The sequence below is a fragment of the Mus caroli genome, unplaced genomic scaffold (genome assembly GCF_978045245.1).
Source record: "Mus caroli unplaced genomic scaffold, Mus_caroli_1 scaffold_13, whole genome shotgun sequence".
Classification (NCBI taxonomy): Eukaryota; Metazoa; Chordata; class Mammalia; order Rodentia; family Muridae; genus Mus; species Mus caroli.
In genome coordinates this window covers 15,165,155-15,187,509 of record NW_028227268.1, presented here as the reverse complement: position 1 = coordinate 15,187,509, position 22,355 = coordinate 15,165,155, and the positions used below count along the sequence as shown (strand labels likewise).

The 22,355-nt window shown below is 46.6% G+C and overlaps 1 pseudogene; it reads left to right on the top strand.

Annotated features, from left to right (window-relative positions):
- The first annotated feature begins 7,080 nt into the window (after positions 1-7,080).
- LOC110304574 (smad nuclear-interacting protein 1 pseudogene) lies at positions 7,081-19,465 on the top strand (annotated as a pseudogene).
- Positions 19,466-22,355: the final 2,890 nt, after the last annotated feature.

The following is a 22,355-nucleotide window of genomic DNA, read 5'->3' as shown; positions in this document are numbered from 1 at the left end:
ATTAAGTGATTGGCTCAATCCCTTATCAATTTTTAGGAGCCTGAGTACTTTAGGGAGAAGTGTCCTTTCTGTATTTGAATATAAAAATATATTTGGCCGGATTGTCTTCTGACTTCACTTACAGTGATTTCCACTATGAAGAAACTATATTTGTATGTAATCATTATTTACCCATTTTTATTTTATGGATTCTGGCCTTACTTACACACTTAGATGAGAGTTCCATTTATTGAGTATTCTACAATGAATTTTTCAAGTGTTTTTATAGGCTTCCTTTTTCTTGTCTCTCCTTTGACATCCAATTAATTTAGAATTCAAGACAAAGATAAGAATTCAAGCTCCCCTCCCCCAGATTCTTACTCAGTTGCTCCTACACTATGTTTTTTTAAATTATCAATATTTTCCATTAACTTATCGTATGTTAAATTCCACTCTCAATATTCAAATAATATTTCTTTACAACAAAACACACTGAATGTAGCCATTCTATTTCATTCCCTTTCTGCATTGCATTTATGAGCCAACACCAGGACTATTTTGAATATTTTTGGTAAGAGAGGGCCTGCTATACAAATTTGATTAAAGCCCATTCTTGTGATTTCCCTTGATGACTATTACACACTAAAAGCTACAGTCACAGCGTCAGCTAGATGGTCCAGCCAGTAAAGATGCTTGTGGCCAAGCCTCAGGACCTGGGTTAGATGCTTAACATGATGGAAAGAGGCAATCCACTCCTGCAAGTTATTCTCTGACCTCCACATGGGCACAGTAGTCCACACACTCGGCAAGTAAATAAAGAAATGCAATAAAAAATGCCAAGCTATAGTTATGAAGAATATGTCAGGATTGGAGAAGTGGCTCAGCTGTTAAGAGCACTGGCTGCTCTTATAGAGGACCAGGGTTCTATTCCCAGCACCCATGTGGTGTGGGTCACCACCACCCATAACTCCAGTTGCAGTGGATCCACCTCCTCCAGCACTAGATAGCCACACACGGCACACACCTACATGTAGGCAAAACACTCGTAGATATAAAATAAATAAGTCTAAAAAAAACCGTTTTTTTAAAGAATCTGTCAAAACATGGGAGGAAATGCTTCCAAAGAAATTTGCCAAGTGAAACAGGAAGGAGATGGACTTCACAAAAACCAAGACTATGACTACATTCGGCAAACACGCACCAAGGAGAGTCACATGGCCGTACCCCAGAAGGGAGGGTGATTTTGCTGGAATGTGGGATGACTGATTCCTCCCACCTTCCCCCCTCCCCAAACTTCTCTGTGAAGCGGTGACATCAGCATAATTTTCAAAGTTTTGCTTTTTAATAACGGCGTTTTGCTCTTGCGTGTTTTTCTTTTCTGCCTCGAGAGACTTTATGAAAATGATAGTCGAGAAATAAAAGCTTGTAAACCCACAAATATGGGTTGGGTGGGGGGGACCAGAGAAAAAGATCTCATGGTTGGAAAATTCCAGAATGTTTTGGGAGGGAAGGAACTGGTGGAGGGATGGTAACAGACACCACAGAGCTGTGAAGGGAAAGACCAGAAAGCCCAGGCAAAGTGGTGATTAAAGTGAAGTATGTCACTTGCGGACAGGACAGGAGACTCCTCTTCTGGGAGACAGGGCTGATTCACCGTGTGTGCCCTCAGGCCGAGACACCTAAAATCGCCCTTGCCTCTTTTCTCCCAACTGCACAGGGGCCACTCTGTTTAACATCGCTAGCTTCTATTCTGGAGCGGCCAGAGAGTTGATTGCTATTTGGCAAGGAACGTGAACGGTTGGAATAAAAGATACAGCAGGCTGGATGTGGGTCACTGAGACTCAAGAAACCCTTTAAAGTATCCAGGAAGCAGCTTCATGACTGCAGGTGAAGCTTCAGGCAGGCGTGGGCCAAATGCTCCTGTCCCTATCCCCAAAACCACAGAGAGGGCAATGGAGGTAATGACATCTCCAATATTACAAGGGGGTAGAGAGGAAGAGGAGGAAGAAGAGGAGGAGAGGAAGAGGAGGAGGAAGGAGAAGGGGAAGAGGAGGAAGAGGAGGAAGAGGAGGAAGAGGGGGAAGAGGAGGAAGAGGAGGAAGAGAAGGAAGAGGAGGAAGAGGAGGAAGGTGAGGAAGAAGAAGAAGAAGAAGAAGAAGAAGAAGAAGAAGAAGAAGAAGAAGAAGAAGAAGAAGAAGAAGAAGAAGAAGAAGAAGAAGAAGAAGTTATTTTAACTGGAGCAGTGCTGGCCCACTGTGTAGACAGGATTAGGGGGAGACTCCCAGACCAGGCAGCTACTTCCTCTAAAAGCTGTAGATACTGTGGCCTCTCCTTGGTCCCTACTCAGTAACTCCATCTTCCCTTAGTTCTGAAGCCCTGTCAAGTGCCCACCCAGCATCCCTCCCTACTCCATCTTGCTCCTAAATGCCTAGCTGCTAAAGAAAGGGAGCACTGGAGTCCTTCACTCCTGCTTGAGTGATTTAAAGGGCTTCCCAAGATGCAGAGCTGCGGTTCATTCCACAGTCTCACCCGATCTAATGGATGGTTTTCCTTGACTGACCTTCGGGCTTCCTTTTTGCTTTTCATGTAGTCCAGGCTGGTCTCAGATTCATAATGTAGCTGAAGATGGCCTGTAATTTCTGATCCTCCTGCCTCTACATCTCAAGTCCTGGGACTCCAGGTGTGTACTACCACACCTAACGTATGCATTGGGAGGGACCGAACCTAGGACTCTGTGTGTGCTCAGCTAACCCACTGAGCTGCATCCCCAGGCCCCAACCTCATGTATTTTGTTCTAGTGATGGAAAGGTGACCACTGGTTTGCAGTGTTCTTATTGTTTGTGGTACTAGGATGTGAGCCAGGGACTCACACATGGTAGGCAAATGCTCTACTATTGAGCTCCATTCGCAGCCCTCTTTTTATTTTTATTTTTTTATTTTTTTATTTATTTTTTTTTTTTTTGGTTTTTCGAGACAGGGTTTCTCTGTGTAGTCGTGGCTGTCCTGGAACTCACTCTGTAGCCCAGGCTGGCCTCGAACTCAGAAATCCGCCTGCCTCTGCCTCCCAAGTGCTGGGATTAAAGGCGTGCGCCACCACGCCCGGCTTCTTTTTATTTTTATATTATTTTATTTGTTGATGGGATTTTTTGTTTGGAAGAGTGTGTATGTATCCTGTTGTAAATGTGGAGGTTTGGGGAATTGGTTCTCTTGTTTCACCATATGGGGTCTAGGGATCAAATCAGGTCCCCAGGCTTGGCACTTTACCCACTGAGCCAGCTCACTTGCCCTTTTTTACTGACAGGGTCTCACTATATAATCCAAACTGGTCTGGGTACATAGTTTAGAATAGCTTCAAACATGTGATCCTCCTGCCTCAGCCTCCCAAGTGTTACCTTTGTCTCCGTGTGTTTTCACACACCCTACATCTGAGCCCACCAGCAGGTCCTATGACCTCTCTAATCTGCCTATCACTCTCACTGCCCACCAGGGGCCCAAGCCACCAATCTCTTCCTGGACTGGTCCCCCTGATTCCACATCCTGTCCTCATCATCTTCGGGTAACTGTCACTCCAGCTCTCCAAGAATCCCTTTACGGACATCTCAATTAAAAGCCAGTGCTTTCCTTCCCCGTGCAGTGTAGGGTAAAAACCAAAGTCCACGCTACCATAGAGAAGCCTCTCTGGTTTGAATTCCTGCATCTTCCTCCTCCTCCTCCTCACACACTCTATTCAGCTCCCTATCCTTTCTCTTATTCGCCAACCTGTCCACACGTGAACATCCCCAACCTCAGGGCCTTTGCATGTATTCTTCCCCTTCCCCTTTCCCAGAAGACTCTTGGCCTCCCCCACCCCAATTCCCTCTCTCCTCCTCTCCAAATGTTTGCTCAAAATTCCCTTTGCAGCAAAAGCTTCCCCGGCCACCCCATTTAATAATTTATACTTCCCTCATACCCAGAATTCATATGTGCTTCCCCAGTTTTGTCCTCTCTACTTAACATTTATCACTATTTTGCATGCTATAATGTTTTACATTTCTGTTTAGATTCCCAATTGTCCCTCCCAGTGGGACATACTCACTCACTATGAGGACATTGGTGGATAGGCTTTGTTTACTGCCATAGCCCAGCATCTTGAACAGGGCCCGGAACATAGTAGGCATTTAACAAATATTTATTAAGTCAGTGAATGAATGGACCCTTGCCCTAGATCTTTTCCTGATTATCTGTGCCCAAGAAGCCGGTGATCAATAATGGTTGCTAAGCACCTGCCAAAGGTCAGAGTTGCAGATGAAAACTATGTTCCTCTGCGCTCTCCCACGGTGGGTACAGGGACCTGGGAAGGGCGGAGAGCTGTGATAGATATCTCTGACAAGGAAGGAGGATGGGATTCAGTACTAGAAATAAGAGGAAGGATGTCTCCGCCCGTCTGCTCCGAGGCTGAGCCCTGCCTGGCAGGCTGCCTGCTCCCAGAAACAGGAAGTATCCAGAGGGGAAGTGACTGCAGACACAGAGAGGGATGAAATTCCCTGTGCCTGAGACAGAACACTTGAAGCTAGTCACTCTGGAGCCTTCCAAGAGTCCATTCCTGGGGGATGAGTAAAATCCATTCCACGGTGCCTCAGTGACTCATTTTGGACGGCAAGCGATCTGCAGCTTCAAGTCAGGGCAAGCAGGTGCTTCCTCTTCTGGGGTCCCCAGATGGGGTGACTGGATGCTGAACCAGGGAGGTGGGTGGTACCGTTGGCCTGCTTCTGTGCCAGCATCTCCCAGAGTGGAAAGTGTGCCCCTCGAGAGGCAGGTAGGAATTGGTGCTCCGTGGACCATAGCTTCTAGAAACAGCTATGCAAGAAAGTATTCCTGAGATTAAGATCTAAAGATCACTCTTGGCTTCCTTGACTCCAAGCCAGAGGTAAACAACCTACAAAGCCATTACGTCTTTGCAAACCTACCTTCTATTTGTTTAGCTATGTGTCTGGAGACAGAATAAGAACACCCTGATAAAAACAACTTGGGAGAGAAAAGGTCCACTTTAGCTCACGGTTCCAGGCTACCGTCCACCATGGCTGCAGGAGTTTGAAGAAACCAGCCCACAGATCTATAGTCAGAAGAGCATGCCTATACTCAGCTTGCTTCCTCTTCTTATACAGTTCAGGATGCCCTGTCTAGGGAATGGTTCCACCCACAGTGGATCTCCTCACCTCAATTAATATTATCAAGGGACTAGAGAGAGCTCAGCCATTAAGGGCACTTGATGCTCTTGAAGAGGACCCAGCTTTGATTTCTAGCACCCATACAGTGGCTCTCTGCTCCATTTCCAGGGGATCTGCTGTTGTTCTGCCTTGCTTGGCTCTGAACTGTTGACCAAAGGGCTATAAGGTCATAAAACACATACCAGGAAACCTGTGGTGAAAAAATAAGTTGGTCGTTTAAGGACAGCACCGAAAACACAGTGCTCAGGTGGAAACAGGCAGAGACATCAATTCATTTCCAGAAGAACAGAAAACCACCCTGTGTAACCACACTGATCTACCTACAGACAAGCCCTGGGCTTTCTGTTTACGATGAAGCGATGAAGCGCAGTGGGCAGCTCAAAGCCGAGGATGTTATTATGAGCGTTTAAATCATGCTAATAAAAGCTGCAGTTGTTTTTAATCCCTTCCTGCAAACCAAAGCAAGCCATCTTTAAGCCTGCCCTTTGATAAGAGTTTAAAGATAGCAGGAGGTGTCATTCCCACGTGTGGCTTCTAGCTCGCTTATTTACAGAGCAGAGCTCATACGTTAAGAATTTCCAAGGCTTGGGGCTGGAGAGATGGCTCAGCAGTTGAGAGTACTGGCTGCTCTTCCAGAGGACCTAGATTCAATTCCCAGCACCCACATGGCAGCTCACAATTGTCTATAATTCCAGTTCCAGGGAATCTGACACCCTCACACAAACATACACCCAGGCAAAACACCAAAGCATATAAATAAACAAATAAATCATAAATTAAAAAGTGTTGGGGTTTTTTGTTTTGTTTTGTTTGCCTAAGCATTTGGCCTTGAATACCTTTGCAGTGGTCATCGTATCTATCTCTGTGTACCCTGTGTGCTCCCTGTCAGGGAATTAGGGGCCCCTCCTCTGTGGTGGAAGTAGCCCAGAGTGGCGGTAACCATAGAGACCCCTAGGGCCAAAGCAGGCATCTTCCCTTCATGCTCTAGACATGGCTGAGCAAGCCTGTCCTAACCAGGCTAGCGCGTCATAATCAGCACAAACGGATCCATCTTACAGTCCCAGAGCCCAGCTCAATGGGTAGCATGCATGTTTAGCATGCACGTGGCCCTGGGTTCAAATCCCCAACACTGCATAAACTGGCTGTGAGGCCGCACACCTGTGATCCCAGCATTTGGGAGGTAGAGGCAGGAAGGTGAGGAGTTCAAGGCCATGCTCAGTTACATAGTGGGTTTGGAGGTCAGACCCTGTCTCAGGGGAGGAAGGTGAGCACTTTGTGAGACATCCAGGAAACATGGGGGAAGGATGCCTCAACACCTCTAGTTTCTCCTCATGCCTCCCACAACTCACATCTCACCTGGAGATGCAGGCAAAGCAGCCATTCTCCCGTGGAAATTTTCCTGGGACCCAAGGAGGTGGGTCTCAGGTTTGGACACTGTAGGAAAACCCAGGCAATTGGTTCCTCTATGCCCAGAAAAGGGGAGCACAGTCGATCCTGACTGGATTGCTGGGTACCCCACCTTTACAGTTTCACTGTGGTCAGGTTAGAAATTTCTAGAATGTATAGCCTCAGAGACTCCCATTGACTGGCCCTATTTAAGTTTCATGTCCACCCCAGAGGCAACTACCCTGACAGGGGTGGCAACTGGGAGGCAGATGAGACCCATTTATTCAGAAAACAGCTAGCGGAGAACAGCGGATAATCCCCACTCTGCAAGGCCATCCCAAATACCAGAGCAGCCTCAACCTTTCCCAGGTTCCTCTAGATTTCTCAAATGAAGATATTCACAGGCCCTTCTCTGTGGGGTTGGAGGGGAGGTGACTTTTACTCTACCTGAGGCCCAGTAACCTCAGAGGACTCCTATGGAAAGAAGACAGCCACTCAGAGCGGAGCCATGGCTGATGACCCACGCCAGCAGAGACAAAAGCCGCAGAGCTCAGTCCACTGCTCTGGGAGCTGCCATCAAGGGGCCCGAGACACCGCCAACCTGGATCAGGGCATGCATGTGAAGCAACGCACCAGTGACGGCTTCCCATACTTGGCTCTAGAACTCAGACGCTCAGAGCGCATCTGCTCTTGCAGAGCCCATTTCCAAGCACACAGGTCAGGCTGTTCACAATCACCTGTAACTACAGCTCCAGGGGATCCAACATCTATGGTCTCACAGCAAGTGCACTCACAGGCTCATGCCACCGTACCGTGGATTTAAAAAATAGATTTACTTCTGGTTTCTATGTATGGATGATTATCCATACACACATGTCCATGTGCCACCTGCATATGTGCACCTGGTGCTTTGCAAAGTCTTAAGAGGATGTTAAGGGCTCCTGGAACTGAAGTTATAGATGGTTGTGAGCCACCATGTGGGCTGCTGGAAACGGAGCCTGGATCCTCTGCAAGCTCATCTTAACCACTGAGCCATCTCTCTAGCTCCCAAAAGTACATATTTTAAGAAAATAAGAGACTGAGGGGGGCCTGGTGATGTAGCTCAATGGTGCTTAGCATGTGAGAGTTCTGATCCCCAGTTCCTACAAAAGATTTAAACAAGAGCGAACAAATAAAGAAATGGAGGCTGAGGACAAAGCTCCCCTGTGAAATAATTCCGAGCAATGTCCACAAATGTGCTTCCCTCAGCTCAGACCTCGGCACAGCTCCACTGTGGGTGCTGGGTCGTGTCATCCATTCAGAGGACACAACCCAGAAAAGACTGGTTTACTGGTGGGGAAACCTGCCGAACACTACTGTAGCCAGGTCATTCCAAGAGAGACAGACTAACAAGATGGTTCAGTAGGTAAAGGTGTTTGCCCCCAAGCCTGAAGACCTGAGTGAGTCCCATCCCTAGAACCCACATGGTGGAAAGAAAGAACTAACACCCACAAAATGCCTCCCTCTCTCTTCCTCACCCCACCCCCACACACACCTCATCTCTCTCTCTCTCTCTCTCTCTCTCTCTCTCTCTCTCTCTCTCTCTCTCTCTCTCTCTCCCCCTCTCTCTCCCTCTCTCTCCCTCTCTCTCTCCCTCTCGCCCCCATTTTCGCTCCATGTCTCCAGGCTTTGTTGAAGCCCTGCAGGAAGGCAAAGAAGATGGGGTCAGCTCTGTCATGTTCCAATGCTATCTCTGTGCATTCTTGGGACAGTCACTTGAGCTTCATTGACCCTCAGTGTCTCCTCCATCTGTGAGAACACACAAATACAGTGCCACGTCTCAGGCCTCAGTAACAGTGAGTGCTGGAGAAATTTCCTGTGGCCTTTGAGACAGTTGGAGTGAAGGACAGAAGAAAGCAGCAAATTCAAGGGCCTCTCAGACCTTCTTGGTCAACTTGACTTCGTCAGCTTTTTGCAGCCCAGAGGGCACATTCTCTAGAACACGTTCGCAGCAGCGCCTCTAACCACAAACCCCAAGAGGCTCAGCAGCGAGACACTCAGGATGTCTAAGGGTCCTCTCGTCTTCAGAGGCCCAGCCCAGCGCACATAGCATGGGAATTGCATGCATCAAAGGCAGGAAGTCCCTGACAAGTCTGTCCCATAAGCCACCAGACTCTGGTTACCTTCATGTGGCTGAACTAGAGGTCGAGTTCTCAGGGTGGGGCGAGGTGGTCTGGGGCCTTCGCAGCCAGGGTGGAGCCCAAGCCTGAGGAACTAGACCTGAGAATCGAGGCCTGAGCTCCCCACCCCAGGAAGCCTGGCTCCCGGCTGCTCAAAGAGAGGCTGGTAGCTTGGGTCTCTGCTCCCTCCCTCGTGGGATAAGTGGTATTTGAATTCCTGCTTCCTTTCCTGTTTCCCCTCCCCCTTTTTTCTATACATTCCCCAAGAAAATGCTAAGTGTGTACTGCAAATCCTGAGGATAAGATCCAAGAGAAACATTGAGAAGAGTTGGTGGCTTTCCTTGAGGACCCCATTTATCAAGGGTCTGGATAGTCCTGACTAGCTTAGTGGCCCAGGGTGCCAGCTCTCTTATCCTGGAAAAGAGAGAGGGTAAAGGAGGGGGGACTGGGGGGTGCGCACTGAAGGGCTAGCCTGGCAGGTCACAGAAGTCTGACATAGAGATGTCTCTGCAGCCACTGGCCCCAAAGGAGAGAAAAGGTGAGGACGGCTGGAGGCCAAAGAAAGATTTGGGGGAAGAGGAGGGAGAGACAGTGTACCAAGGAACATGGTAGCCTTCCAAAGGCAGCTGGGTATTAAAAACACTTAAAGCCGGGCGTGGTGGCGCACGCCTTTAATCCCAGCACTCGGGAGGCAGAGGCAGGCGGATTTCTGAGTTCGAGGCCAGCCTGGTCTACAAAGTGAGTTCCAGGACAGCCAGAGCTATACAGAGAAACCCTGTCTCGAAAAACCAAAAAAAAAAAAAAAAAAACACTTAAAAGTCACACAATTCATGCTTGAAGGGCGAGCAGAGTAGAAAGTGAAAGTAAAGAGGCTGTAAGAAATAGCGGATGGAGGGGCAGGGGGCAGAGGGGCATGGGAGCAGAGAGAGATGGCATGCCAGCTCCTGTTTGCAAGGCCTGGTTAGGGCCTTTTAGAAGACGTAGTTACGATGCTAACTGTGCGCTTATCACCTCCCTCAGTGAAGGAAGCCCACAGCCCACTCTAGCTGGTCCTTGTAAATCAGGACCAGAACCCAGGGCAGCCAGATCCACCCGACAAAGGGTTTTCTTGTTGTCCTTATCGGTGTTTGTTTTCCCAAGTCTAATTTTATTATATTTATATTTTATGTGTATGGGTGCTTTGACAGTATGTATATCTGTGTACCCGGCTCGAGAAATCCCTTCTTGAAAAACCAAGTGCGGGGCATGGTGGCACACACCTTTAATCTCAGCACTCAGCACTCAGCACTCAGGAGGCAGAGGCAGGTGGATTTCTTTTTTTTTTTTTTTTAAAGATTTATTTATTTATTATTATATGTAAGTACACTGTAGCTGTCTTTAGACACACCAGAAGAGGGAGTCAGATCTCATTACGGATGGTTGTGAGCCACCATGTGGTTGCTGGGATTTTTGAACTCGGGACCTTTGGAAGAGCAGTCGGAGCTCTTAACCACTGAGCCATCTCTCCAGCCCGCAGGTGGATTTCTGAGTTCGAGGCCAGCCTGGTCTACAAAGTAAGTTCCAGGACAGCCAGGGCTACACAGAGAAACCCTGTCTCGAAAAACAAAAACAAAACAAAGAAGAGATTTCTCTGTGTAGCCCCGGCTGTCCTGGAACTCTGAAACTCACTCTGCAGACCGGACTGGTCTTTTTTTTTTTTTTTTTTTTTTAAAATATGAGTACACTGTAGCTGTCTTCAGACACACCAGAAGAGGGCATCAGACCCCATTACAGATGGTTGTGAGACTCCATGTGGTTGCTGGGAATTGAACTCAGGACCTCTGGAAGAGCAGTCAGTGCTCTTAACTGCTGAGCCATCTCTCCAGCCCTATCCCCACCCCCAGGCTGGTCTTGAACTCACAGAGATCCATCCACCTGCCTCTGCCTTCCCAGTGCCGGGACTAAAGTTTCAATTCGCAGTATCCACGTGGTGGCTCATAACCATCTATAGCTGCACTTCCAGGGGACCTGACGCCCGCCCTCTCTGGCCTCAATGGGCATCAGGCACTCACACGGTGCACAACAGATATACAAGCAGACAAAAACACCCATAAACATAAAATGATAGGTATTGGAGAGATGACTCAGTAGTTATGAGCACTGGCTAATCTTCCAAAAGACCCAGGTTCAATTCCCGGTACCCATATGGCAACTTGTGACATTCTGTAACTCCATTTCCAGAGAGTCCAACACTGTCACACAGACATACAAGCAGGCCAAGCACCAATGCCCATAAAACAAATACAACATTTTTTTAAAATAAATAATAATGTTTTAAGAAATAAAGCTGAGAACTGGAGGGATGGATCAGTGGTTAAGAGCACTGACTGCTCTCCTAGAGGACCCTTGTTTGATTCCCAGCACCCCACATGGCAGCTCACAACTGTCTGTAACTCCAGTTCCAGAGGTCCAACACCCTCACACATACATGTGTGCAGGCAAAACACCAATGCACATGAACTAAAAATAAAATATTTTTTAAAAAAAGAAAGAAAGAGAGAGAGAGAGAGAGAGAGAGAGAGAGAGCAAGCAAGCAAGCTAAGCAGGATAGTGTTGGTATATGCCATTAATCCCAGCCCTTGAGAAGCAGAGACAGTTGAATCCCAGGCTAACCTGGTTTACAGAATGACTTCCAGGACAGCCAGGGCTACATAGTGAGGGGGTGGGGATGGGATGAGAAAAAAAAAAAGAAGAAAGAAAGCTAAATCAATCTGTGGCGGCATGAGGTGTTGAATAGGGAATGGTTTTGACTGGTAAATGAACAAAACAAAACTGGCTTAAACGAAAGAAGGCTATAGTTCTCTCTGTCACCAGTCCTTGGTTACAGGCAACGCAGTCTCTTTCTACTTTGTTGCTCATCCATCCCAAAGGTGTGGCTCACATGGGTCAGGCCTGTACCATCCATTTCAGCCAGAAGGAAGGAGATGAAAGCAAGGGGGGGGGGGGCACACTATCTTTTAAGCGTATGGCCCGGAAGTGAACACATTCTTTCCCCTTGAATTTTACAAGCTGAAGTACAATGATGATAGCCACAACTAGAGACAATTGGATTGTAAGTGAGCCAGAGAAGGTGACCAGGTGGCTTTTCGGGCAGTGGGTGACTCTAAACTGCGATTTCCAACTACAGCAGCCTGACTCACTTCCCCAGCACATCATGTTCTAGCAGAAATTTCTCTCTGTGCTGTGATGCACCCAAGACTGGTGTCCCTGCCTTATAAAACTGACCAGTTGACCTAGAGGTTGGAAAAGGGTGGGACTATGGCCAGGTTTGATGGTACACACCTGTTATCCCAACACTTTGAAGATGGAGCCTGGAAGATCAAACGTTCAACACTATCCTTGGTTACATGGGGAATCTGAGGCCAGCCTGAGCTACATGAGATCTTTTATTTTTTAAGATTTATTTAGTATATATATATATATATATATATATATATATATATATATATATATACACATTGTAGCTGTATTCAGACACACCACAAGAGGGCATCAGATCTCATTACAGATGGTTGTGAGCCACTATGTGGTTTCTGGGATTAGAACTCTGGAAAAGCAGTCAAGTTCTTAACTGCTGAGCCATCTCTCCAGCCCAAGAGGCAAGCAGGTTTCTGAGTTCAAAGCCAGCCTGGTCTATAGACAGAGTTCCAGGACAGCTAAGACTACACAAAGAAACCCTGTCTCGAAAAATCAAAAAAGAAAGAGAGAGACACAGAGAAAGAGAGATAAACAGACAGACAGACAGACAGACAGACAGAAAAAAGACAGACAGAAAAAAGAAAAGCAGAGAAAAGGAAAAAAAGATTGGTTGGAAGAATGCTATCAAGGCCAAGAAAATTAGAACACACATAGGCTTTTTAAAAATAAAACAAAATGGTTGTCATGACATTTTCCTCAAAACTAATTAGGAATTGAGAAGCCCTTCTTTGGCTAGCTAAAATATAAGAACAAAAAATTTAGATAGTGTATGTATATATAATGAGAGATAAGCATAGTTGTGTAGATTGTTTTATTATGTGTATGTGTGTCACTGTGGATATGTGTGTTTGTGTGTGTGTGTGTGTGTGTGTGTGTGTCTGTATGTCTGTCTGTGGGTATGTGCACCTGAGTGCAGGTGCCCTCGGAGGCCTGAAGATGGCCCCAGCTCCTCTGGATCTGGAGTTGCGAGTGGTCGTGAGCTGCCTGATATGGATACTGGGAACTAAACTCAGGTCCTCTGCAGGAGTAATATTTGCTCTTAACCACTGGATCATCTCTCTGACCTCAGATATATAGAATTTCAAGGTCCAAACATGCGATAACCCCGAAGCATTCCTAATGAACATGTGACAAGTGAATTCATATGGCAATAAAACAATAAAATACTTGACAAAGATTGATCTCAGAAATCCTAGGACTGTTCAATACCCAGTATTAAAATGATAACAATAAAATAGCTTCCTGGGATATCCTGCCAGAATGTTCAGGTTGAGGTGCTGAAATTCTCTGGGATATTACGTACAGAGGGAGGCCTTTGAGAGCTCAAAGAAATAGGAATGCTTAAATGGATCACTCACATATGACCTCTCAGCCAATCAAAACCATCTCTCCTGGCCTTTCTCCTGCCCCCAACTCCCCCAGGCCTAGAGGATATATTGTCTTACTAAGGCTTTGAGAGCGTCTGGTATAGTGGTACAAGTCTTTAATCCCAGCACTTGAGAGGCAGAGGCAAGTGAATCTTTGTGAGTTCAAAGTCAGCCTGGTCTACATAGTGAGTTCCAGGATAACTAGAGCTATAGAGTAAGATCCTGTCTTGGAAGAAAAAAAAAAAAAAGACAAAACAAAACAAAACGAGACATGCGCTGTCCCAAGAGCATCAGAATCCTTTCTTGTCTATGCCATGACTGTTGTCATGAGTTAGAGATGAGGTCACGGATGCTGCAGGGATGTTTGGGGCCCTTGTTATTTTTTTTCATGTGTATGTATGTAATACATGTTATCCTGTGTCATAATGAGTGTTATTCTGTGTCAGGGGAGTGTAAGTGTTTGTGTGTGTGTGTGTGTGTGTGTGTGTGTGTGTGTGTGTGTGTGTGTGTACGTGTGTGGAGACTAGAAGTTGATGTCAGATGCCTTCCACCATCGCTCTCCAACCTCAAACTATAATATATTAATAAATAAAGGAAGCTACACTGCTTCATAATTCCAGGTCTCAGAAGCAAGAAGCTTGCAAGTCAGTCAGGGAAATAGAACAAGATTCTGCCTTAACAAGTCAACACCAATAATGAAGCCAAAGATCAAACAAAAGGTCAAAGGTCATACAAAAGGTCAAACAAAAGTCAGTTCTGCAGACTCAGAATGCTGTAGCCCCATGAGAGTGCATTAGCAGCAATACTGTATATGAGGCCCAAGACCCAATCCCAACACCATCAAAAATAAACAAATGGAAAAGAACAGTTGCACACATGTCACCCATGTGGGGAAGGGCGAGAAGGCCGTCACAACAGCAAGCATCCAAGCATCAGTAGAAAACCCAAGGTAGGAGCTGGAGAGATAGCTCAGCAGTTAAGAGCACTCTGATCCCGCAGAGGACCAGGGTTCAATACCCAGCGTCCACATGACAGCTCGAGACCATCTGGAACTCCAGTTCCAGACAGTCCAATGCCCTCTTCTGGCCTCAAAGGGCATCAGGTATCCATGCAGTACACATTCAAATACACGAGCAAAACATGCAGACACATAGATGAACCTTCAAAGAAAAAGAAAGAAGAAGAGAGAAAAGGAAAAAGAAACTACAGTAGTTTTCTACCCTAAAGCCACCAACACAACTGAGCAAACCAGGACACACAGTCACCGTTACTCTGCCAATAAGCTTACTCCAGGCTTTCTGATGCTATTTCTCACAGGAAGGAGCTTGGAGCTATCTCGCTTATGAATTTGTGTTGGAGGGGTGGAGTGACTAAGGAGCTCGGGCCGTTTCCTGGCGGACAGAGCACACTGAGCCAGCCTGGAAGCCTCAGGCCCCAGCCTGGCTGACCAGGAGCCAGAGTCAGCTTCATCCCACGCTTCCTGTCGGGTCCAAGCAGCCTGAGTTTCCTGGTGACCCTTCCCTGCACCCAGCTGATTCAAAGGCCTGGCAGGACCCAATGCCAACCTGAAAAACCAGAGGCAGCCAGGTTTAGTTCAGATCTCCAAACCAACAGACGAGTACTTGGCTACTACGTGTGAAAGTTAATAGCAAACATGTGTGTGACAAGCAGGGGAAGCCCCTTCAACTTCAATATTTGGGATGACACTCCATTTTAAGTTAACCAGCCAGTATGATCAAAACAAACAAACAACAAACAAACAAACAACAAAGGCAAGAGCTGGAAACATAAAATGGAGCAGCCATTCTCTATCCCTGCCTTGGTTTTTAAGTTGGGGTCTCCTGTAGCCTAGGCTGGCCCAAGCTTGTCATTTCAAGCAAGCACTACTATATCCAATGAAACAGCTCTCCTAGAAAACAGTTGAATGGTTTCCTTTTGTTTCCTCCTCCTCCTCCTCCTCCTCCTCTTCTTCTTCTTCTTCTTTTTCTCCTCTTCCTCCTCCTCCTCCTCCTCCCCCTTCTTCTGTTTTTTTTTTTTTTTTTTTTTTTTTTTGAGACAGAATTTCTCTGTGTGGCCCTGGCTGTCCTGGAACTCTCTCTGCAGACCAGGATTGTCTCAAAAAACAAACAAACAAACAAACAAACAAACAGGGTTTTTTAAAAAGATAAAGGGATTGGGGACTAGAGAGATGGCTCAGCATCTGTACTGCTCAGTCCCCAGCACACATGTTGGTTGGCTCACAACTATGCATAATCCCAGCTCCGGGGACATCCTTTGCCTCTGGTCTCCATGGGCACTTGCATTAATGTGCACACACATGCATAGAACTTAAAATAATAAATAAAAGTAGCAAGGAGAACTGGGGATGTAACTTGGTGGTAGGGTGTTTGCCCACTATACACAAGGTCCCAAGCTGACCTTCAGTACTGAAAAAAAGTTAGAGAAGAGACAAGGTCTTCTGTTTTGTTTTGTGTTTGTTGTTTTAAGATTTATTTGTTTATTTCATATATGTGAGTAAACTGTCCCTGTCTTCAGACATGCCAGAAGAGGGCATCAGATCCCCATTAGAGATGGTTATGAGCCACCATGTGATTGCTGGGATTTGAACTAGGGCCTCTGGAAGAGCAGTCAGTGCTCTTAACTGCTGAGCCATCTCTCCAGCCCAAGAGACAAGGTCTTGAAGAGAAAATGACAGACTGGTAGCTCAGTCAAGACCAGAGGTCCCTCTTAAAGCACTGGAGACAGAGCTTGGGACCATTCTTCAACGCGCTCATATTAGCGGGGCCTGCTTTCCCATGGTCTTCATGTATAGGTCTTGGGTCAACTGTAGATGCTAGATTAATGTGGAGTTGATCTGAAGCCTAGAGAAGAATTTGGCAAGAAAAGAGGCTTCATGTTTGTCGAGTGAATAAATAAATAAATATCGAGTTGTGGATGTGAACACTTTCAAATGCCAGGCACAAGATAGCATTGAGAAGCTGGGGATAATATATTAGGGTGCAGTGCAGACCGGAGCAGAATAAGTACGTATATCATAGCTAAGGGGACAGCCACTGTTCAGCTCTGGCTGTAGGAGCGTGGGGCACTTATTGCTACATCTGATTTTTCCAGAGAAGCCAAAATCCAGACTCTTTATGAGGAGCCCTTGATCTTCTTTCATGTTGTGAATTAATTTTTTAAAATTCTTTGAATTAAGTGAGGGTCAAATGAAACACACCTGCCGGATGAACGCCACTCAGAGGACAAGGCTTGGAATGTCAGCTCTGAAACTGCAGGATGGCCCAGAGTTCACATGTGGAACAGTGCGTTTGGCTCTTACCTGCTAAGCAGAGCAGTCCACAGCAAGTGGCCAAGACCCAGTTCTCCAGCAGCCAGGAGCCAACTCCATCTGGATGCATCCATTGGAGCAATCTTATCCAGTGATGTCCAAAGAGTGGGGGTCACTGGCTGGGTTGGTGACATGGCGTCCAGAACTCAGGGAAAATGTGTCTCTTTTTGAAATATCAGACCCTGGTGCTGGTGCTAGAGGCATGAAGACCAGACAACCCCTAATGGGGAAAAAGTCCTTCCAGGTCTATTTAAGGAGACGCCTCATTGTTGCATGTGCCAGACTCAAAGAATTGAAGACCAGGCTTAGGTAGCACCCTAATATAGAGGCTAAAAGGTCCCTGCCTTTCACCCAGTGGTGGCGCACGCCTTTAATCCCAGCACTCGGGAGGAAAAGGCAGGTGGATCTCAGTGAGTTCGAGGCCAGCCTGGTCTACAGAGTGAGTTCCAGAATAGCCAGGGCTACACAGAGAAAGCCTGTCTCAAAAATAAAATAAAATAAAATAAAATAAAGTTCCCACCTTCCATCCTCCTATCCAACAGTGGGGAGCTTTCGGCACATCCCTCCCTGGCAGGTTATCTGTCTCCAGTTGAAGAAATTGGTGCAGAGCTCAGAGAGGTCCAGGTTCAAATCTAACTCTTCCCTTTGCTGTGACCTTCAGCTGGCTTTGAAATCCCAAGAGCCCTGCCCTCAAGCACAGCTAGTAGACGCTACTGTGCAGTGAGAAGGAGGGGGGTCCTCTCAGTTTTTCTGCCCAAGAATCTGTCTCTCTGGCCTAATCATGAGAGGATAGCAGAACAGAACAGTATCCCCAACTCACAGGCTGAGGAGATCTAAGCACTCCACGAAACACAGTGACCATGTCCTGGCTCAGATACTGGGATGGGGAAGGAGGACACTGGGGACCTAGATAGAGTCTGAGGTGCAGTTTTACACATTGTGGGGAGCTATCCTGAAGCACTCACCTATAATCCAGCACTTGTGAAGTGGAGGCAGGGGGGTCTGGGGTTCAAGGTCACATCGGCTACATTATAAACTGAGGTCAGCCAGAGCGGGAGGGTGAGAGGGAGTGGGGGGAGGGGAGGTGGGAGGGGAAGGGGGGGAATGGAACTAGAGTCTACTATGTTAAGCAAAATAATCCCGATTCAGAAAGACATTTTTTTTCCTGACACACGCAGAATCTAGATTTAAAAAAAAAAAAGGTGAAAAATAAACCTCTTGCTTTTGCATTGAAAAAAAAAAACAGGCATGTGTGGGTGTGGTGGTGTGAATGAAATGGTTCCCACAGACCCAAAAAGGCCCCCAAATTGTCCTTTGACCTCCATGTTCACATCACGTTGCACACACACACACACACACACACACACACACATCACTCACAAACATGTATCACAAACACTAAAGATTGTGGAGAAAAGTTAAGATGACCACATATAGGCACACACTCCATTTTTTTTTTTGACATTCTATAGGCCATAGACATCATTTTCTTCCTCACGTTTGCAAAACCTAGATTAAAAAAAAAATGACCCCCCACAGTCCCATAAATGGCACTGTTAGGAGGTATGGCCTTATTGGAGGAAGTGCGTCACTATGGGAGCGGGATTCGATGTCTTATATGCTCAAGCTACACCCAGTGTGGCTCAGCCTGCTTCTGGCTGCCTGCAGATTAAGACAGAACTTTCTTCTGGGTCACAAGAGGTCAGGCGACTATGATAGTGAAGCAGGAGCCTCTGAGCCCCGAACTGGTTGCGCACAAGCCGCTAGCCTGTCCCTGTCCCTGCCCACCTCTGAACCGGTCCGAGCCAAGCCCTGGGAGCGAGTCTGTTCCCAGCCAAAACGAAAAGCAAGTCCTTCGGGAGAAGAAGCAAGTCTCCTCGGGCTAAGAAAAGCCGGAGTCCCCACTACTCCATCGTCAAAGTGAAGCAGGAACGTGAGGACCATCCATGGAGAGGACAAGAGAATTAGCAGCGAGGATCAGCAGCACCGGGAGCTATCAGAACAGGAGCACAGGAGAGGTCAGAACAGTGAGACCGGCACCAAAGGAGGAGCTCTGATGAGAGGCCTGTCAGTGGGCAGGGTCAGGATAGAGACAGCCAGACCTGCAGGCCCAGGAAGAAGAGAGGGACTTTCATAATGCCAGGCGCCAGGAGCACCGCCCCCAGAATGAAAGCGCTGGTTGTGAGGCTCAGGAGGTGATCCCTTGCCCTGCTGGGAACAGAAGCAAAGAGGTGCCTGTTAAAGAAAAACCAAGCTTTGAACTTTCTGGGGGCACTTGTTGGTGACACTAATACCTTCCAGGATATGGTTATTAATTAAATACAGTGAGCTCCCAGAAGCCCAGGTCCCCCCCCCCAAAAAAAAGCGGTGGCATCCCTACCCCTTTAAATGATGAGGTATTTCCAGTCATGTACAGCCATCGGCAGAATGCGTATCTTCTGGGTAGACATGGACACATCGCAAACATTCCCATCGACCATCCCTCTTGCTTAAAGCAACATGCAGTCTTCCAGTACCTGCTTGTGGAGTACACCCTTACTGATGGCACTGTTGGTGAAGCCCCAAATCATTGGCCTTGGCTCAGGCGACGGAACATTCTTGAACAACAAGCATATTGAGCCATAGAGATACTATGAATTGAGAGAAAAAGATGTACTTAAATTTGGGCTCAGTAGCCGAGAATATATCTTGTTTCATGAGTCCTCAGACACCTCTGAACATGACAGGAAGGAAGAGGACGAGGAAGAGGAGGAGGAGGATAAAGAGGAAGAGGAGGAGGAGGAAGAGGCATCTGACAGCTAGCAGCTGAGAAGTAGCCTCCACTATTAGAAACCATCTCTTCGGAGCTGGAGAAATGGCTCAGTGGTTAAGAGCACTCACTGCTCTTCTAGAGGTCCTGAGTTCAAATCCCAGCAACCACATGGTGGCTCACAACCATCTGTAACAAGACCTGATTCCCTCTCTGGTGTCTGAAGACAGCTACAGTGTACTTACATATAATAAATAAAATAAATCTTTAAAAAAAAAAAAAAAGAAAGAAAGAAGCCATCCCTAGCAGAGGCAGCGGGGGTTTTTCCAGCACCTCTTCTTGCCTTAAGTCTTTCCTCTGTTGCTGCCCAGCTTATGTTGCAATATGGGCACTGTCACTTCATGGTTTCTTGAACTTGACACAGTAGCCACCTGCCTGTGGGCCCTTGTTTTCCAAACAGTCTCACCAATCCCAGCATGTGAGTTTGGTCAAAGTGTGTGGCCATGGTAGGCACCTTCAGAATTGCTGTAGGGGGCTGGTGAGATGGCTCAGTGGGTAAGAGCACCCGACTGCTCTTCCGAAGGTCCGGAGTTCAAATCCCAGCAACCACATGGTGGCTCACAACCATCCGTAACGAGATCTGGCGCCCTCTTCTGGAGTGTCTGAAGACAGCTACAGTGTACTTACATATAATAAATAAATAAATGTTAAAAAAAAAAACAAACAGAATTGCTGTAGGGAAAACAGCCCTTGGAAAGGGGCTGGTGGCTTCTTCTCTTTGTACAGTTTCTTAATTATATAGTTGTTGAACTTTGTGGACCAGGAGTTTTGTTTTGGGGAAAAACCCTAGAGTAGAGAATCTTAGCTTTGGATGCCACCAAAACAACCTCCACCCTATACCAAAGCCAAAGCTTTAGCTCCTGAGTCATAGAAATTGATTTTGCACTTCGTTTTTGGGGATAACATTTTACCACGTGACCTCATTATCGGTTGTCTGCGCTAATCAGACACCCTGGGATGCCTGTATGGACATGACTGTAGGGAGGTCATGGCTTCTACCAAAAGGCACTGGTGTCATATCATGCACTGGGCTGAAGATCTGCACCCTAAGAATTCCTGATTTCTTCATGAAACAGGCATAATAGTTGGATCATCTGGTCTTTTTCTTTAGCTTTGCGTTTTTATTCAAATGTTGCCTCTCTTCTCCCTTTGAGAAACACACCACACTGACTTTGTAGGAGGGGCCTTGCTGTGGCCTAGGGACGTGTGTGTGTGTCTAAAGAAGGTTGTATAGCTGCCACACTTCCACTTCATCTTTGGCCATGTGTTTGTATTTACCTCTCCATGGTGGAAAGTAAGGGACAGCCTAGTGTCTGAACGTCCCACCCAGGGTCTGTGTGAGGAGAACGATACTCCTTACTGACAGTCTGTGTACTTCAGGGCTACCTGATCATTTTCAAAGATTTATTTATTTATTATATGTAAGTACACTGTAGCTGTCTTCAGACACTCCAGAAGAGGGCGCCAGATCTCATTACGGATGGTTGTGAGCCACCATGTGGTTGCTGGGATTTGAACTCTGGACCTTCGGAAGAGCAGTCGGGTGCTCTTACCCACTGAGCCATCTCACCAGCCCCCTGATCATTTTCATATGACAGTGTTTTGTGATATAAATAGTACAACACAATAGGCAAAGACCTGTCTGCATTTGGAGAAAAGGTTTTCATTTACATGTATTTTTGAGATTTAAAAAAAAATTGTAGCCGGGCGTGGTGGCACACGCCTTTAATCCCAGCACTCGGGAGGCAGAGGCAGGCGGATTTCTGAGTTCGAGGCCAGCCTGGTCTACAAAGTGAGTTCCAGGACAGCCAGGGCTACACAGAGAAACCCTGTCTCGAAAAACCAAAAAAAAAAAAAAAAAAAAAAAATTGTAAATTTAGCCTCATCTTAGAGGGTATTACTTTTCTCACATAAATAAAAATAAAAATAAAAAGATGCCGGGCAGTGATGGCGCACGCCTTTAATCCCAGCACTCGGGAGGCAGAGGCAGGTGGATTTCTGAGTTCGAGACCACCTGGTCTACAGAGTGAGTTCCAGGACAGCCAGAGCTATACAGAAAAACCCTGTCTTGGAAAAACAAATTAAAAAAAAAAAAAAAAAAGATGGTTCCTTCAACACCATGTCTGCCTCTATGCTGCCATGCTTCCCACCATAATGGTAATGGATTAAACCTCTGAAACTTTAAGTCAGCCCCAATTAATTGATTTCCTTTATAAGAGTTGTCTTGGCGGGAGCTGGAGAAAAAGATGCCTCAGAGGTTAAGAGCAGTGGCTGCTTTTCCAGAGGTCCTGAATTCAATTCTCAGCAACCACATGGTGGCTCATAACCATCTATAATGAGATCTGGTGCCCTCTTCTGGCCTGAAGGCATACATGCAGGCAAAAAAACAAAACAAAACAAAACAAAAACAAAAAAAAAAAAAACAAAAACGTTGCCTTGGTTATGAAACTCTAAGACAATCATCTGTCTGTCTGTCTGTCTGTCTATCTCATTCTTTGATGTGTGTGTGTGTGTGTGTGTGTGTGTGTGTGTGAGAGAGAGAGAGAGAGAGAGAGACAGGGTTTCTCTGTGTAGCTCTGACTGTCCTGTAACTTGCTTTGTAGTAGACCAGGCTGATCTTCAACTCATCGATCGATCCACCTGCCTCTGCCTCCCAAGTGCTGGGATTAAAGACATGAGACACCACCACCTTGCTTGCCTTTGATTCTTTTTTTAACTAAAATTCTTTACTCCTTTTAAATTCTATGGGGGAGGGCTGTTTATTTTTACATTATATATATGGGTGTTTTGCCTGCTTGTACATCTGTGTACCGTGTGTGTGCCGGATGCCCAGGGAGGTCAGAAGAGGGCATCAGGTCCCCTGGTACTGGACTTAGAGATAGT